The sequence below is a fragment of the Anser anser genome (genome assembly GCF_964211835.1).
Source record: "Anser anser genome assembly, chromosome: 5".
Classification (NCBI taxonomy): Eukaryota; Metazoa; Chordata; class Aves; order Anseriformes; family Anatidae; genus Anser; species Anser anser.
The window spans coordinates 29,037,989-29,056,585 of record NC_139725.1 but is presented as its reverse complement, the minus strand read 5'-3'; the positions used below and the strand labels follow the sequence as shown (position 1 = coordinate 29,056,585).

At 42.8% G+C, this 18,597-nt stretch overlaps 1 protein-coding gene and 1 long non-coding RNA gene across 3 annotated transcripts in view; both read right to left on the bottom strand.

The window, feature by feature from the left end:
- TMEM229B (transmembrane protein 229B) overlaps positions 1–9,418 on the bottom strand; it is a 50,886-nt gene extending 41,468 nt beyond the window's left edge. The window contains exon 1 of the mRNA XM_083836790.1: positions 9,340–9,418. The gene's annotated coding sequence lies outside the window, so the exon portion shown is untranslated. The remainder of the gene's footprint in view (positions 1–9,339) is intronic.
- A 5,300-nt stretch (positions 9,419–14,718) lies between these two features.
- On the bottom strand, positions 14,719–17,048 carry LOC310900602. 2 transcript variants are annotated; one of them, XR_014585258.1, is made up of 2 exons: positions 16,418–17,048; positions 14,719–16,046 (listed from the first exon to the last, which is right to left on the bottom strand). It is a non-coding gene; the product is annotated as an uncharacterized lncRNA (long non-coding RNA). The 2 variants fall into 2 exon arrangements; XR_014585259.1 differs by having other exon boundaries at positions 16,429–17,048.
- Positions 17,049–18,597: the final 1,549 nt, after the last annotated feature.

The following is an 18,597-nucleotide window of genomic DNA, read 5'->3' as shown; positions in this document are numbered from 1 at the left end:
TCCCAGAGATTGCTATCACTTAGAGTGACCTCTTTGATATCATAGACCATTAATTTTCATGGCGATATTTCATTATTAAACGCTATAACTCATGCTTGACAACTTGTATTTGGCTGTAGGCCGATAAGGAAGACATCTAGTCTTGATATGAAGACATAAGGAGATGAAGAATTCACCACATTAGCTTGTTCTGGTGGTTAATCATTTTCTGTCTCATTCTTCACTTGAGTTTGTCTGGCTTTATAATTCCTGCACTAAGTCCTCGCTAAGATTTACTCTGCTCAGAGGCCTTTCCTGCTAGTGTTTTACTCCTCCAACAGTACCAATTCATTAATCAAGCCATAAATCAAGTCATCCCCTTTCCAGTAAAGTCAGACAGGTTGAGCACTGTAAGTCTTTTACAATAAGGCAATTTCTTTCGATCTTGAATAATTACAAAGCTCCTTCTGCGCCTTCCCCAGCTTTTCAACAGCCTTTGAAAATAAATATCCTGCATATGATTAGTCTCACTAGCGCCACAAAGGGAAGTAAAGCACCCTGGTGCTTCTACTCACTATTCTCCTGTTTATGCATTCGAGGATTGATTTCACCCTTTTTGCCACAGTATCTTGTTGGAGTGAAATTGCTCCATACTCTGACAACCCTGATCCTTTTCAGAGTGTTGTTTTCCAGGGTAGAGTTTCTGATTACACATCTCCTAACCTCCTATCTGGTTCCCACATGCATAACTTTGCATTTGGCTGTACTAAAAGGCTTTTTAGTCAAACACGTCTGATCTGCCGAGTGACCCAGCCTGCTCTATATAAATGCTTTTCCCTCATCATCACCATTCCACCAGGCTTTATAATATCTGCATATTTTATCAGCAGCGAGTTTATATCCACTTGTAGGGCAATGATGAAAATGTTGAACAGAACTGAATCTAAAATTCATCCTAATATTATTTCCATGATTTTGCAAAGCTCTGTTGACATGGCTTTACTCTGTTTTGCTTTACATCCAGCATACAGACTTGGCTGGACTATTTTTTTTCTTTCACGCTTAAGTGATCCTGTTGTCCTATGTTTCTCTCAGTGAACCAGAGTCTTACAGGTATAAAGATCCAGCACTGCCCTTCATCCAAATATTATACATGAAGAAGCATTCAGTGAGAAACTAATTTAAGAAATCAAGCAGAATTCACATTCGGTATATACATTCTGTATACATTCATTCCTGTCCAGTAAGTACTCTGTTGGTAACCATGTTATTTAGCCATGGAAACAGAGAAGATGCATCTAGAAGGTGCTTTAAGAGCTCCTTTAATCATCTTCCTTCTTAAATGCTTAAATTATTCTTGACATTTTCTTTAATCAAGATTATTCTGATGCTGGAAAATATATCCCTAGATTTTCTCAGTCTTTGTCAGAGAATCTCTACCAGTTAATACTTTTTTCCCTAACTGCTTGCTAGGCTTGCTGACACACATCTACTGTGATTATTGACTTTTCCATTTTTTAATATTGGCACAGAACAGACACTCCTCTAGTATTCTGGTATTTCCTCACTATTGTAGGATATATTAAATATCAGTTTCAGCAGGCTAGAGATCAGTTAAATAAGCTCTAGTAGTATTCCTGTGTAAGCTATGCAGACCAGATGATTTTAAAATATTTACCCCCAATACATACTTTACATTTTGCCCTGGTCACTAATGGAGTGGAAAATTTTTCATCAGTCCATGTAATGTAAGTGCGTCATCTTCTTTCCAAATGGAGAACAGAAATATTCCTTGAATATTTGTCTTTTCTGCAGCATTATCATTTTATCATCTCCATCAAGCAACAGCAGTCCTTAAGTCTTAAGTCCTTAAGACTTTTGTTTCTTAATATACTCTTAGTATACTCTTAACTCACTTTACTATCTTAAGCCCTGCCAGACAATGATTTTCGTCTGTTGTCTTTTTTTGTCTATCTTTTTTTTGTCTATCTTTACATTGTATAACTTCTAATTTATATTGATTAATATGTATTTCCCATTTGACCATTTGCTATGTAGGCATTTTATTTTCTAGCTGTGCCTTCACTTTGCACATCAACTCCGGATGGAATTTTAAATAACATTGTTCTCTATCATGCTTATGAATTTGAGGCTTTTTTTTTTCATCTAGTAACCATTCTTAAACTTCCATTTATCTTTCATATTTTTCTATCTGAGCTTCTCTTCCTGAGCTTTGGTGTGTTTATAAGGTACCTCATCCTGTTCTCTAATTTGATCCAGTGGCCTCTGAGAGATCCCTCTTCCCCAATGGTACTTTATGCTTTGATATTATTTAGTACATTGAGCCATAATGTACTCAAGAGCCTGTGGTTCTCAGTTATTAATAATTCCAAAATAAGCAATGATTGTCTTTAACATAGAGCACATCCTCCTTACTCCGTCTCCTTCTCATGCTCCTCTTTTTCATAGTCTCTCCTTGGAGACAAACTAAACCAAGAAATTTTACTGTATTCCAGCAGGTTTCAGAACACTGGTTAAATTAATTTTGTTCTTAGCAATAAACATCTCTGGTTTTGTGTTGCTACTTCCAACATTAGCAGCAGTGTATTTGCTTGAAGTGTTCCTCTGTTTTCGATCTTTGTGGCATTGGTTCAGTTGGTCCACAAGGATGACTTACAGAACAGTTCCACTAGAAATAAGGCCCTTTTGCATTGCTCGTTGAGTATCATCTCCACTATTTCACTGTCACATTATTTTTGTTATGCTACTTTCAGAATGCATTGCATGCGAATATTTCTCCCATTAAAGCAGATTGCCTCAGGCACAGAGAAATTTGTCTGAAGTTCATTACAAAGAACTGGAGAGAACACCCAGAAGCACGGACAAGCAGCCACCTAATTTCTCCTATTTCAGCTACCATATACATTCATATGATGAACTCAAAGCGATAAACAAGGAGATTACCTCACTTTTTAAAAAAGTGGCTTTTTTCTTTCCTTCTTTTCCTTTTGAGTCTTGTCACTGTCCCAATAGCAGTCCCACAACAAACACATGATCCTAACAAATGTCAGTAGGTCAGGTGGGGTAGGAGCCAAATGGCCCCAAATCACTTGATGACTAAGAAGAGTCAAATGAAAAAGACTTTCTGCTTCTACAGATACAATGAATAAATAATTACGTCATCAAATATTCATCTATATCTAATATCGCAAAGCTTCCCTTCGATAAGCATCGACCCGGCACAGACTCCATAGGAATGGTTACATTGTCTAAAGAGTAAGTTTTCATTTTTGAAAGTTTTTAAGGAAACTTTTTGTGAATAATTTAATGGGATTAAGTGCATAGCCCTGAAGATTGTTTAGTTCATGACATTTCCAAAAGAAGTATTAAAATAAGACTTTGTCATATTGTAATCTGTAATTATCAAATATTTTTATGCTGACTACAAATGCCAATACCCAGCCTAAAAATAATCAGCCCAGTGAATTTTAAAACCTTAATTTTTATGGCTTGTTATTCTAATAGAGGCCAGAAAGGATGCTCCAGATACCCAACAATCCCAGTAATCCTCCATAAATTTCAGTTACAAATAGTGTAACTGATGCTGATAATGAGAAGTCAACCTCAGAAATATAAACACAAAAGCAGATTAAGTGAACTGGAACTTGAGCAACGATACTGGTGTACCTTTCTTCTCCCCAGCTGTTAAAGTCATTTGCACAATTACTTGTGACTCTTCATTTATGGACTGATTCAGCTCTTAGAGGTGCTGCAAACATGGAAGGTTGTCCCAGATTCATAATATGCTATGCTGATATCTACATCCCACTAACTTCACTCTGTACTAGCTGCTCTCTGCCTACAAGAATACTGTGATCTACTGCTTTCTATCTCCTGTAATTCCCTATGTACTCAATCATGAGAGATGGACACTTCTGGATGGTGATTCACTCCATCCTAGGGAGATGGAACCAGTTCCCCTTTCTCCATGGATGACAGATGGAGCCAGATGAGTAGTTCAGAACAGCTGCCTCACTTCTGGGTAGTCAGGCAAACTAATCTCACTCTGATGGTTGAACTAGGTACTTTCTATTTTATAACACCCTGGCTGACGGCATGAGACAGATTTTAAACAGGTTGAATGAGGGTCAGAAAGAAGTCCAAATTAGTCTCTGATGCATAAGTACTCACTTCTTTCGCAGCTTGACTTCTATCACACCTATGCCACCAAATTCTTTCAGAGCTTTTTCCATAATCGTCCTTGTAAACAGGAACTAAATTAGCTCTTTTATATCATTCCAAAGCAAAAATACACGTTAATAGAAGGGGAATTTGAGAGTAAAAGTACCAGTACTGAATTGTGCTTCTTCAGCAAAAAAGTCATAGTTGCTTTTTGATTCAAATCCATTGGAAATTTTGTTCTAACATTAGGCACGCTATTAGAGAGAAATATTCTACCACAGTTTAACACAGCCAAAGATGATATCAGCATATAAAATACTTTTTGAGTCAGCTACATTTTCAGTAGTTTTTTTTTCCTTAAGGATATCTATCCAAATACAAGCAATTAAGGGTGCTCTATTAGCCAGCCTCTGAGGTACAGTCTTAACCACCAACTGACATTCTTCTCAATTCTCTAATATGACCAGAGGACAAAGAATATAGTACATCTTCCCCAAATAAGCCGTTTCTCCAGCGTGATCCCAGACTTGAACCTCCAGTACTAACTATACTGCATTGACTATAAAACATTTATGTGCTCATAATTCTGTGAGCATTTGGCTATTACTTATCTGCAAACATCCCTGTGGCAGAAATAAAACACAGATAAACTCGGAATTCATAAGCCCTACTTCCATGGTCAGACTACATTGCCCCTCACCTCTCCCTTACACTACAGTAGGTCCATCACCTTTCTCTCCCCAAGTTTTTACCTTCTCTTTATTCTCAGTGTCCTTGCCCCATGATCAGGATAACAAAAGATGACTAAAGCTCTTTACAAGGTGGGCAACTCAGCAGTCAAGTTAACACTTTCTGGCAAAGCAACTCCACTAGACTTGTGCAAATAATCTATTTTTAGGACATTTTTGGTATAGCAGAACAATGTCTTCTGGACATCACAAGAAGTTATGCTTACAGAAGTAATCTTAGAAACATCTAAAACAGATGGAGAAGACAGCAAGTGAAAAGATGCAGATAGATGAGTCAATATCTATGCTGCTTCCACCTACCGGCAGCAGTCCTGTAACCCCAGCCAGCAATTTCTAGGTGTAAACATCGCTGGGCAGTTTATGTGGCAAGAGTAGGGGCCCTTTGTTGTGGTTCATGAATATTAACACTGTGATACCCAACTCTTTTCTTTCCAAGGGAGTAAAAAATGGTGCTGTCATGTTCCCTGAGGCTGGTGGATAATTGTATGAAAATTAGAGCAATTGGATATGCCCTGAGGAGATGTGCACAGGCAAATCAGATGTCCCTAGGGAACAATCCATTCAGTACCCTATATTTCACTGTGTTGATCTCCTCCCACCTGCTGGATGGCAGAGGTAGAGAAAAAAAAAATCTTCTCATAGAGTCAAAACAGACATTTGTCCATGCTGATATCTGTATATCCAACAGTAATTATGTGGAAAAAAGCACAGATGCTTAAAGGAGCTAATACAACCTTCTCTGTGACACTGGATAATTTCCAACAATCTTATCTGGAAGGAACCTCCACCAGCTAGCCCTTATTCAGACCCCAGACCCAACTAAGCACACGGTTCTTTACCTCTATTATCGGAAGTAAATTTAGTGGCACTACATAGCTGTCTGTCATCCCCACAGAGCAGGAGGTCAAGGGTTCCACTGATGTATGTTTCCTACCTGCACCTTGCATGCCATTGAGTTTGAAAAACCAAGGCATGCTGGAATTATCCCAACAAATTGCAGTCCCTGCCTCCAGGGCTTTATGGGCAGAAGGACGTGAAAAATAAAGCTTTGCTGGATATTATATTTCAGGACCAAGACTAAGCTAATTTACAGAGGCTCCAATATCAACTCAAACTTCCAATCTTAAGTTTATCTCAGTGAAGTTTTTTGAGCAAAGGTTTTTTCAGGTTGCTTTACAGTTACTTACAGTGATAGGAATGTGTCATATGATTGCGGAGTTTTTCCTTTAAAATAGGCACCAAACCCATTTCAAGAAGGAAATCTTTTGTTTACTTTAGAAGATATAAAATCTTATTTCAAAGAATACGAACATGTTGGTTGCACAACTTTGCGAAGTACAGAAATTCAGTATTTTCATTATTATGAATAATGTTGTCCTGGGGAACAGATTTGTGGGATGGGAATTAGGTCAAAGTTCCAAGGATAGCAAGTGAAACAGATTATAAATAGTTTTCTTGAAAGGATGAAAAGAAAACCAGCCCTGCCTTGTCCCTCTACGTATCTTCAGATAGCTGCAGATAAGAAACTTTAGTGGAATCCAGACATTTTCCTATAAGGTGATGAAAATATTTATAGTAGCATAAAAAAATGGACCAAATACAAAACTGCATGTGTGAATGATCATCTTTAACCATTGGTATTTATGGTGGGCAGATCTTTCTGCATCACCGTGTTTATTTTTATTCTAGGGAGGTACATGGCTCTCGAGGCTTTCTGCAAATAATTCTCCAGGCCTGCATTTTTAAAAAAATGCCACTCCTAAATATTCAGATGATCACACCCTCATGACAATGCTCTTAAGGGTTCAGTATAAGGTTCTCTTATTAATTCCCTTTGATGTTTGTTTATATGTTCACAAACCTTTGCTATCAACAAATGAAATACGCAGCTCCATAACTAATGGTGGAAGTTTTATCAGAAAATATGCTAATGTTGCAGTGAGACATTAAACTATCTGTTTGAGATATAGGGTCAGGTATGTCAAGACCATACTTCTCAGTTGTCTTAAACAGAGCTACTTTTGGTACCAGAGCTTTTGGGAGGTGTTGGAAGCATTGGTTCAAATGCAAAAGACTACTTACTTGTATGTGTGAGAGTTGCTCTATTTCATAAATGCTTATCGCCTCCCCAGCGGTTAAGCAATACACGTTTTTCTCTCTAGCTGAGGATCAAATTATAATGAATTATACCACCTGACCATTTACACACAAGTTTTATGACTAGCATGCACCATTTATGTCGGCTTAATGCAGACTTTTCCAGAACTTCTTATTTGTGCCCTTACACTGGGCTATGTTTGGTTAATAGCCTTTTATTTCTTGAATGTGATTTTTACTCATACAGAGTAGTTAAGGTTTAACATAAAGGATTACTTTACACTTCAAAAAAAGTAAATCACAGAAAGAGTCTTGAACTGCATTAGGCTTGAAATGAAATATTCCCTTCCTCTGTAGCCCCAGAATAGAAGGAGCTCAGCATTCTGAGAGTGGTACAAAGTGGTATTGTTAAACAGAAGCTAATTAGGATGGGATTTCATGTTGCTAAGAGCTAAGTCTTTGGTATGCAAGAGAGCCAAACAGCAAGGGCAAAGTGTAACTATTTAAGGCTGAAGTTTGCTATTTAAAGGAAAATGTTCATACTGGCCCAAAATTTAGCTGCAGTCAGGAGAGTGTTTCTCTGTCAATGAGAAGATGACGGACTGTCACGACTCCACTCAGTGAGTCCAGATCAAATGTGCTCAGGATGTAAGCCAAGAGATTATTTTTCCAACCTGCCAGAATGAAAAGCACCATCTGTGATCGATTTTGTGATAATGGAGTAAACAGCTACTGGAAATTCAGGACAGTTCCCAGAGATTTTTGGTCTCTGGGAGGAATGAATATGAGCTTGCAAGAGGAACACAGCTGCTGCCATCCAAAACCTGTGGTCTCCTCTGTGGAGGTTGAGAAACATTAAGAATCACAAACCCTTGGGAGCATAACCTCCTGCAAGCAGTGGGATTTTGCCTGATCCTGTGCAGGAAAACAGGTGGAAGATGTCCTGAATATTCTCTCCTTTTTTGCCTATGTGCCTACCATTCACAGAGTATTCTTTTATGACAGCAGGTTTACCTTAAATATAAATCTAGTAAAAATAAACCCAGATTGTAAACTGTAGGCACTGATTTCAAAGACTGTAGAAATCTGTGTACAGTATTCTGCTTTGTGAAGTTAAAGCTACAAGTCTAACCACAAAAGCTCTCTCAAATTTAAAAGAGAAAGCAACTATTTCTTGCAGTAATGGCAGCATTACTTTTACTTGCTAGAAGAATCACACGTTAATTTTGATCCAGCAGAAAAATATTTTGTTAAAGGTCTTAATTTTTTAAAGGTTTGATATAAGACATTTAATTTCTCTGGTATCTCCTGAGAAGCCAAATAATATTTGGCAAATGTAAATGGTAAAAGCTCTAATGTTATTAGTCCGTATAAGAAAAAAGTCAAGGCTGAGAGGAGACAACAATCTTGTACAGAAACATCAGGCTTGAATTTTGACCTATTGTGAGGCTGGGAGTGGGTTACATCCAGCTTTAGCCAAAATTAGAAACAAGTCTAGAGGTGTTCAGTGACTGCACCAAAGAGAAAACTAGTTCTTTGAACTAATGCCTGAACTGACCACAGCTAAGGAATGCAACCATTGCCCGAGGAACACCATTTCCTACTCTCCTGTACAGCCCCCATATGTTTATAAGCCATACAATGATTGTTTGCTTTTTAGAAAAAAGTGCTCAGGCACTCCCTGAGTCAGGATCACACCACAACATGTACACCTGGTTTCTCAGAGGTGTGATTTGGAGCCAAGGCCTAGGGCCCATAACTAACTCATAGCCATTTATAGTGCCTTTCTCCTCAGGCTCCTTAGAGCTGTACAGCCAGCAGCAGCAGGGGTGTAGCTCACAGGGTTTCTTTTCTATTTCAGTTGAAGAAAAGTCTTTATTGTCTGTAATTAGCAGAGGGCCTAAAACAAGCGGCACAGGGTTCGGGCCAGAGGAGGAACACAACACAAAGGAGGCGCAACTCATGGCTTATAGAAGTACTTCAGAGGATCCAGTTAAATGCTGTGCGCTGGAGCATTTCTATGTAGATTAAGGCCTCCACAGAGTTTCCCGCTGTAAAATATTTTAGAAAAGATCTTTAAACACTAGAAAATCCTCTCCGGGTCCCGCGGGGAGCACCCCCACCGCCGGGCAGCAGGTGGCACCAGAGCACAGCCGGCCAGGCGCCTTGGTCCTCCGGCAATACCGAACAGCGGAATGGCGTTGTGGGGTTTCCTTCAGCTGACCGGGTTTTCGCGTAACACGCTTATTGTTATAACTTAGTAGGCACTACACGATTACACAGATAGCACGTCCTCTCTCTGCTCCAGAGCAAATCCCCCGAGTTATCTCACCTGCTAGCCAGCGCCGTCATGAGGGCCAAGTGCAAATCCTGCTCTTTATGGTGCCCGCTGACTAGGGCTTCCTGAGTGGCCAGAGAGCTTGTGCTGAGTGGCTGACCGAGCATTTGAAGGCTGAGTTCTGGCCTTCTGCTGTGGGCAATTAACACTAATTAAGCAATAATTAAAATTACCCTGTGACATCCTTCACAGAAGGTCCTAACTGGGTTATGTGTTGGCGCTACTCAGGCCATTTTAATCAGCTATTGTTCTGTGCGCATTTCTGAGGGCACAAGTGTTGCCAACCCAGGACAAAAAGTTAAAACGCAAGGATAAGGACGCAGAAGTGTGTAACCACAAGTATGGGACGTTATCGGAGGTCTGGCCTCAGCCCTCCACCAACCTGGAGTTGACGGGTGGCACAGCGGCACAACGCTTGTAGAGGTCCCCTGCTAACATGGGGGGAATCCAGTGGGCTGGTGAGCACACCCTTCATCATATATGGGTTTTGTGAAGGGGCGCAGGTTTAAGTTTTCCGTCAGTCTCACATGTAGATCCCATGGTGTGACAGAACCGGGCTGGTAACCTGCGAGCCCTTCTTAGTTGGCTCAGTAGGTTAAGCCAAGGCTCTGTAACCCTGCAGTCACCAGGGCAGGGAAGCATACCTGTGAGCCCTGCAAGGGAAGTACAGGATGCCTCCCCAAGCTCAGGGGTCTCGTTATCTCCCCTAAATGAATCAACTAATTCAAACAGAAGCAGCATAAATTTTAGCCCAATTGCCTGTCATCCCAAACAGGGAAGGCCAGTTACCCAAACCCTGTTGAGGCAGGCTGTAGGATCATTGGGGAAGCCTGTTTTTGTTCATGTGCCATTCACTACATCAGACTTGCTGAACTGGAAACAGTCAGCTGGGCCTTATAGGGATAATCCGCAGGGGATGCACCAATTATTTGCAAGTAAAATGATAACCCATAATCCCAACTGGGCAGACATGTGAGCTTTATTAAGCACCATTCTGACTGCAGGGGAAAGGAGAATGCTTCTGCAAAAAACTCAGGCAGAGGCAAGGCAAAGGTTCCCCTGGGAGGATGTGGAAGCATTGGTACCGATTAAGAGAGACTCTGAGGGGGACCCAAATACTGGCAAGGGCTGAGAGTTGGTAAAGCAGTACCAGTAAGTAATCCTTTCTGGGATTCAACATGAGGCACCAAAACTGAAAAATGCCTCTAAACTATATGAGGTCTGCCAGAACCCAGATGACAGCCCATTTGCTTTTTTCAAACGCCTCTGTGAAATGGTCAGAAAATGGATGGATCCGGACCCAGATGATAAGGCAAATAAGAGAATGTTTAACATGCGGTTTATCTGCTCCTGATATTAGGAAAAAAATGTGGAAGGTAGTTTGGGCTGGGGGAATGTCAGTCTTTCAGCTAATTGAGATTGCATACAAAGTTTATAATTATTGAGAGGTGCAAAAATAGAGAGAAAAAAATAAGCTGTAGGCATTACTTTTGGCAGCAGCTGTTGTAGAAGGGGAGGGAACTCAGGGCAGAGGCAGAGGTGGATATAGAAGATAATTTTTAAAGGGTTGTGGACATGGACAAAGGGGGGGGGGCAGGAAGGAGTAAACCCATAGGCTCCAACCAGGGTGCCTGATGCAGGGAAGAGGGACACTGGAAAAATAAGTGTGTGCTAGAAAAGAAAAAGGAGCTGAAAAGAGGCAGTGAAGAGCATCATTTGATTATGTTGGAAGATTTGGAGTCAGAATGATGGAAATCAGGGGATGAAATTGCAGTCTCTCCAGCAGATGCCCTGGTTCCTTTTAAGTTTGGGGGAGACACCATCAATTTTCTTTGAGACAGTGGTGCAACTAATTCTGTAGTGACAAACTGTAAAAGACTGCTCCTGCAGCTGATGGACTGTAAAATTGGGGGAAGAATGTTGACACACCAGTTTTATATATGCCTGAGTGCGCTCTCCCTTTGCTGGGAAGAGACTTACTGTGAAAATTAAATCCCAAGTGAGTTTTGTCACAGACAAGATAAAAGTTAAGGTTCTAAATGAAAACTCTTGGAAAGCCCAAATTTACCTTCTGGTTAGAGCCAGAAGGGGACCAGCAGGTACCTGAAGAGGTTTTAAACACAATAACTCTGTTAGTTTGGACAGGAAAACAACCTGAGAGAGCAAAAAACACATCCCCAGTCCAGATCAAGTTAAAGCTGAGAGCAATACCTGTATGGGTACCCCAATATCAAATCAGTTTTGCAACAAGAGGATTAGAGCTATTGATAGACAAGTTTCTATTGTACGGATTAATTTGTGAAGGCCAGTCCAGCTTTAATACCCCAATACACAAGTAAAGAAACTAAATAGTACAGAATACAGGTCTATGCAGGACCTGAGAGCCATACATAACGAAAGACATACACAGTGGTATCTAACCCTCATATTCTCCAGATGACAATATCTGAGGAAGATTCCTTTTTTTTTTTTTTTTTTCTCCAGTATTGGATCGTAGACACCTTCTGTATGCCACTATACCATGGATACACAGGAATGATCATTGGTTCCATTGGATGCCCCTGTGCATACATTCTGACCTGAACATTGGGTAAAAAAAAAAAAAAAAAATTGTGGAAAGATAAACCTTCACAGGAAGAATGGAAAGGACCATGTATCATCCTGCTTCACACTCATGTGGCAGTTAAAGTGAAAGGAGTTGTTTCGATCTGTCAGACTAGTCAAAGAGAAAATTGAACAGCTCCATAAATTGGCTGAAGAGGTCAAGCAGAATAGCGGAACTGACTTCTCACGGTTGACCTCATGGTTACCTAATTCTGAGTGGCCGAAACAATTGTTTGTGGTATTTGTATTTTTGCTTATTATGATTGTGTGCTGCCTTAAGGTACAATGTTTACTTGAATGCCTGGGATTTTGGAAAAAATACATGTCAGTGACCCCAACATATCATGACGATGAAAAGCAGTAATATGGAGTATTTCCTTAACCTAAATACGGAGAAAGGTGAGGACTATGGAACGTCTCAGCAAGGTCCGTAGCCTCATGGGGGGAGCCCAGGTCGGAGAGTTACCATGCAAGGACAAGGGCACATAAGTGTGTAACCACAAGCATGTGCTAACGTCAGCACAAAAAAAGAGGCAAGGATGCTCTGGAGTAACTTCTGCTTCATTAGCATGATAAAGCACACCCCCCTGAGTGGAGATCTGACATGATAATTAGTGACTGCCTTAGGTTAATGAGCTAGCACCTATCTCACGCGTGTTGTGTTACTGCACGTGGGCTGCTGAGCAAGTGATGTAACCGAAAGCAGCCAGTGAGTGACTCTACACCTGCCTGTACCTGCTTTTTGGACTGTATGAAAGGCCTGGCACTCAGCTCTGGGTGTGCTTGCTTTGCAAATTACTGCCTGGTACCTGATGCTGTGCAGACTTGAAACAAAGGGTAATTGGCAAACCTCAGCTCCGTGTGCTTATTGCAGTGCAGCGGGCACGAGCCCAGCCCTTGTTGAGGGACAACCCAAGCAGAGAGTACCCCTACACGGGGACTGAGGTGAGGGGGCTGCCCAGGGGCAGGGGAGGCCATCCTGGGCAGTGACCTGGTCCCTAGAAGCTCCTTTGCAGGGTCATACAGCTCTGGACAAGGAAGCACGGTGTGAAGAAATGGGTGGGAGTCTTTCACATGGCAGCCGTCAGCACAATGAGATCTGAGCACTGCCGAAATCTGTGGCCAAGCTGGTGGACTTCTCTTGCAAGGAGTTTTACCTCGGGCAGGGCATGGATGGAAAGACAAGTTCTAGGTCAATCCCTGGGCCTGCTGGGGAGTGCTCTTTGGTAGGAAGTTACAAAATCAGTGCAATTTAAGATGAAATTCTCAAAACTGCCCCTTTTTCTGGTCACCTTCTTGCAGGCACTGAGACCTGTTTTCAGAGATACCCAACCCTTGAATTTCCCTGCACCTTTGAAACCAAGCCAAGAACGTTTTGCCCAGAGGTGGAGGCACACAAAATTAGGTTTGCTTTTTAAGATGCTTGTTGGCTGTGTTTGAAAGCCATCTTATCCTTTATCAATTTCACCATCACCACCCTGTCCTTCTAGAATTTTCTGGAAATCTTTAACTGCATCATAAAAATGATACATATCAGAAAAGCCACCGCTCCACCCATCCCCTCCATGCCGTTTCTTCCTGGAGGCTGTGCTGTTTGGCAATTGCTGTATGCAAGTGGATGGGTGGGTATCAGGCAGGTACCTCCAGACTGCGTGGGGAAGTGTGAGAATAACACAAGCTGCTTTTGAGATGGAGAGAAGGGCAGGCTGAGACCTTCAGGGCAGCGGGTGAAGCCCTGGTGAAATGGTATTGTGCTGGAAGGACTGCGGAATTCGTTCCTTACGCCTGGATAATTTCCCTCTATGACCGAGATGAAAAGTTTGAGATTTTGTCCATGTGCTTGTAGACGTGGCAGGAGAGAGAGCAGCATGCGTGTTTTGTCTGTGTGTAATGCCTGTGTCTGTATGCTGGGGCACGTGGTGGCACAGCCTGGACTCCCCAGCAGCACTTCCTACCAACCCCTTCCAAGTCAAAGTGCTATCAAACACTGCTTGCTCGAGCTGCCGATGCTGTAAATAAAACCCAGTTTGCAATCTCGTTTGAACCTGCCTGTGGCAGCATGTAAACAGGAGTTGGTGCTTTGGGTTGCTCCTAGCCCTTTGGGGATGGTACAGCAGCGCTTTCCTTGCCAGCTTGGTGGGGTAAGCCCCAGGACTGACCCCGGGAACTCGGGTAACAGCATAAAAGCAGGGTTGTCCCCTCCTCCACAACCACTGGCACTATCGCATCCTATCATTTGTCTTCCAAAGAGATCAGTGCTTTTCTGCTGTTTCTGTGGATCACCATGGGAACCGGCAGGAACAGAGCCGTGCCAGGGAGGCTCAGCAACTGCTGCTGTCGGAGCACTTTGTCTGGGGATCTCGCCTGCGGAGAGACGGAGCCTTCTCCGGGGCTGCTCACCTGCAGGTGACCCTTCCTGGGAGAGGCAGGCGGAGGGACCTCAGTGGGGGCTCTTGGCATATCCACCTCCCACATGGGAGTGAAATAATTCCTCCCTTTATGCAATGCCTTGACAGGCCTGAAAGATCCCAGAGCAGAGATCACAACCATCTGGGAGCTGTGTGCCTGGCTCCGGTGTGAGACCAGGAAAGGAGCCAAAAACCTCTCCAGCTAGAGTAGCCTCCCTCCCGCACCCCCTGTCGGACAGCCCGCCTGCCGGTTCCAGCAGCAGGGGCTCTGCAAGTCAGAGTCCTACGGTGGGGAACCTCGTTCCCCTCCACACCCCATCCTGACATCTGGCAGCTGTAGGCCTGACTTCAGTGCAAGACCGGGAAGGCAGCCAAAGCCCTTCCCACAGACCAGCCCCATCTCTTACGGGTGTCTTCTCTGCCCCGCTCCCAGCCAGCGAACTGCCGGTTGTGGAGAGGAGTCCCCCGTCGTGTTTTGTGCAGCCCCTCCTGCTCTGGCCACAGAGCTGCCCCAGCTGCCTGGGCCTGAGTTCTCAGGTCAGCACCCAAGGAGTGGCCAGCTGGGACCTACTTTCCTCTTTACTGAAAGAATTGATTTAACAATTCTGAAATGGTCTTTCCCGCCAGCTCTGCCACAGGGGTATGGGGACAAGGATACCCCTTCTCCTGGCCTACCCAAACCCTTCCCATCCAACAACAACTCTTTTCACGGGTCTAGTGGGGTTCAGACATGAGTTCACTCCCCACAATCCCATCTGGTCTGAATCTGCTTGCTGAGAAGCTGTCTGCAGTGACGGGTTGATGCAGAGCTATGGCAGCAGTAACAGAGGTCTATGCAGCACACCCTATTGCCTCCTCAGTGCTCAGTCCTAGTAAGTGTGTCCCTCAGAGAGCTGATGTTTAAGAATTGGGCTGAGATCACCAGTTTGTCCACATAGCTGTCTCTGCTGCTGCTTGTCAGAAGGTAGCAGTTTTTTTATTTCTTTTACTTGGCCTGAATTCAAACCGGTAATCTATAATCTGCACTCTGCTCCCCACATGGTTTGTGTCTTTCCTTAGCGTAGGTTTTTACACTGTGCTTCCAGAACCATCTTGGCATTTCACAGGAAACCTGAGGAAACAAACTGATCATAGTCTGCTGCCTACTTTGCCTGCGCTGCACTCACAGGATGGCCGACCTGCTGCTGCTGCTTCAGGTAGGGGTCAAGGGACATGGACTCCCCTTTGCAGCAGCAGAACTGCGACCATCCCTCACATCGCTGGGGCTGCAGAAGTACGAGGTCCAGCTCTCCAGGGCTCTCCTTGATTCATCCTAGCACCTTGTCCCAGCTCCATTCCCTGCCCTTTCTATACCTCCTTTTCCTTGGCAGGCCTCCCATCCTTGGGGCAGCAGCATTCAGGGTTCTAAGTGCTGTTGAGCCAGCTCTGTTAGCATAGTCACAGCATCTGAGCTTGATACAGTGTCCCTGTGAGATATGTCATGTATGGCATCACCTGCACAGCATTAACCTCTGTAGTCTGTGGGCTCAGAAAGATTCAAAGAGCGCTGTGGTATGTGAGAACCTTATGGGCTGCACACCAGCCAATACCAGACAGGAAAGACCACACAAAACAAATACGCTTGCAAGGACTGTCTTCCTCCTCCTCAGCCTGAAGACTCCCACGTGCTGTCCTCCTTTCTTCTCCCATCTGCAATAGCAATTTGACATGGACACACAGGCATGCTGACAACAACCCCAAATTTACTTTTTAAACTCCATTCATCTAATCTGTGATCTAGATAAAACTACAAGGATAAAAGCACAAGGAAACATTAATTATTGTGAAAGATGTTAAATCTGTGTATTTTATAGAAGAGAAAGGCTTTTTTTTTTCTCCACAGACTACTTAAATGATAGTTGATGTCTTAATCTAACAGAAAAAGACCTAATGAAATCTGATACTTGGAGGCTGAAATTGGAGAAATGCAGAGATGAAACAAGGCATTTAATAGCTATTAAACAAAACAAATATTAACAAATATTACAAATATTAACAAAGCTATTAATACTGAGACTAACACTGGAGTTACCCCTGGGATGACTCCCTGAGGATAATGGGAATTCTCCTTTGTTTTGCTTTCTGCCAGTCAGGACTGTGTATACAAAACATATGTTCTTGCTCAAGCAGGAGTTCTGGCTTGACTAGTACACACAAAGGTCTTTATGTCCCGTGTGTCAGGTGTGACGAGATGACCATAACGCAATCAAACCCAGCTGATACAGTACTGGAAGGCGATGGCTTCCTGGCCCTCCCACTGGGTCCTCCCACAAGCAACTGGTTAATGCAGTGAGGTGATCCACAGCTGCCAGTCTCATTTTCTGCTGTATGAGCTTGTCATTGCTGATTAGAAGAGAAGCACAGCAGAGGTTTGCAGGTCTGTGTTGCATCTGTCAGCACACTGCAAGCCCACAAGGAACAGAGAAAGGGAACTAGGCACGAAGGCCATTTCCAATTTCTTTAAGCCCCTAACATGGGTGGAATTTAGAGAACTACTATCTGAAGCCTAAGTTCCCAATGGAGAGGAACAAGTTCCTCAGACAGGTGTTTCACGGCACTGGCTTGGTTTTGTGCAAGTTTTCCTCACATAGGACTGAGCCTTCAGTGGGGCTCCCACATGGACTGGGTCTGGCTGATGTCTTTGCCCCTTTGGTAAGTTTTCAGCAGCACTGTCAGGAACATAATGCTGTCTCCTGCCTGCAGGACTATAACAACTTCACTTTCTAGAGACAGAGTTTTTTCTGCTCTAATCTTCTGACAACTAGTTCTCTTGTATCTTTTTGCTCTTCTATTTAGGTATCTCAGATAAGGTGCTCTTAACAAAGCAGTCCGTGCTTGTGTTGTGATAACGATAGCCTAACAGTGCCAAGCTAGTTCTCTTGAATTTGCCAGAGAGTTTGTTTTGTCAATAAGGTAGTTGCTGTTTATAGTAAATGTAATTTTATTTTTAGTTTTATTTTTTTGATGAATGATTTGTCTGCAAATTTCAAAGACCTCACAGAGTGCTAGAGCAGACATATTAAAGATAACTGCTGAGGGAACTCACTTGGGAACTGCTGTCTGTTCTTAGGACCTCCTCTCTCTGAAGTCAAAACAAATTTTCTATTTGCATTATCTAAAAGAAGGAACATTTCTAATTAGTATTTTTCAATAATTTTGTTAAATTATTTAACGGAAGTGACAGCAGGTGTAAGGAGGCATAGCACTGTAGAATATTTGCATTAAAGAAATGGCAGCACACAGATCTGTGAGTGCTGATGTGGTTCTGGGACTCCAGGAGTTAAAGCAAGGTGTGTGCAGGCAGTTCTTGGGGAGGTACTTTGTATAAAGTTCAGTGGCTGAGGAATGTCCTGGCAGTCAAGCTTCAATGCCTGGGAAAAACTCAAGGCTGGACTGACATTTCAGTCAGTGATACAATCCTGTTGCCTTTGCTGGTGCAAATAAGAGAACTTGACCAGTGACTTTAAAGGAAGAACAAAAATACCTCATAAAATCAAGATTAAGGAACACTGGTTGCATGTGTGGCTGAAAGAAATCAGGAACCGTAAAGAGGGGAACAGTAAAACAGGGAAGATGAAGGGAATAACTCATTTCCCCATTTTGTCTTTGGTCAACCTCAGTTCAGGAGAGGACTTTGTGAAGCCTGAAGCTACCTTTTGCCCTGCCGAAATACCTATAGGGAGCCACAAGTCATGTTGGTTCTGGTTATTTATTACAATTCCTTGATCATTGGGAGTAATAATTAATACAGGCACACACAAAACTTGCAGATTTCAGGCAACTGGAATCCCTTGTACTGAGAACTGATGGAGAAATCTCTCTGTGTGACAGCGTGACAGCAGCCAGCACCATCTCTGCCTGTATTCCTGTCTGTCCCTGCTCAACTGGCCAAATGGGATATCTCCTTGCCAGATGCCTGTTTCTTTTCAGTTCTCTGCCTGTCTCCACTTGGCTCTCTGGCCATCTCTGTGTAGTGCTATCCTGCTCTCTGACTGAAGCAGCTCAGCAATGCTTGCTTTGTCTTGTAGCTGGAAAGGAAAAGGCAGCTTCATCCAGCCAAAATCCCATGAAACTGGAAATGGATGAGAAATCTCAGGCAAAACAATCTTGAGAAAACTGCAAGGCCCACTGAATCTTTGGAAATCTGACTACTTATTTGGATAATGAGGCATCTCCTCTGAGAAGAGCTTCATAGAGAAAA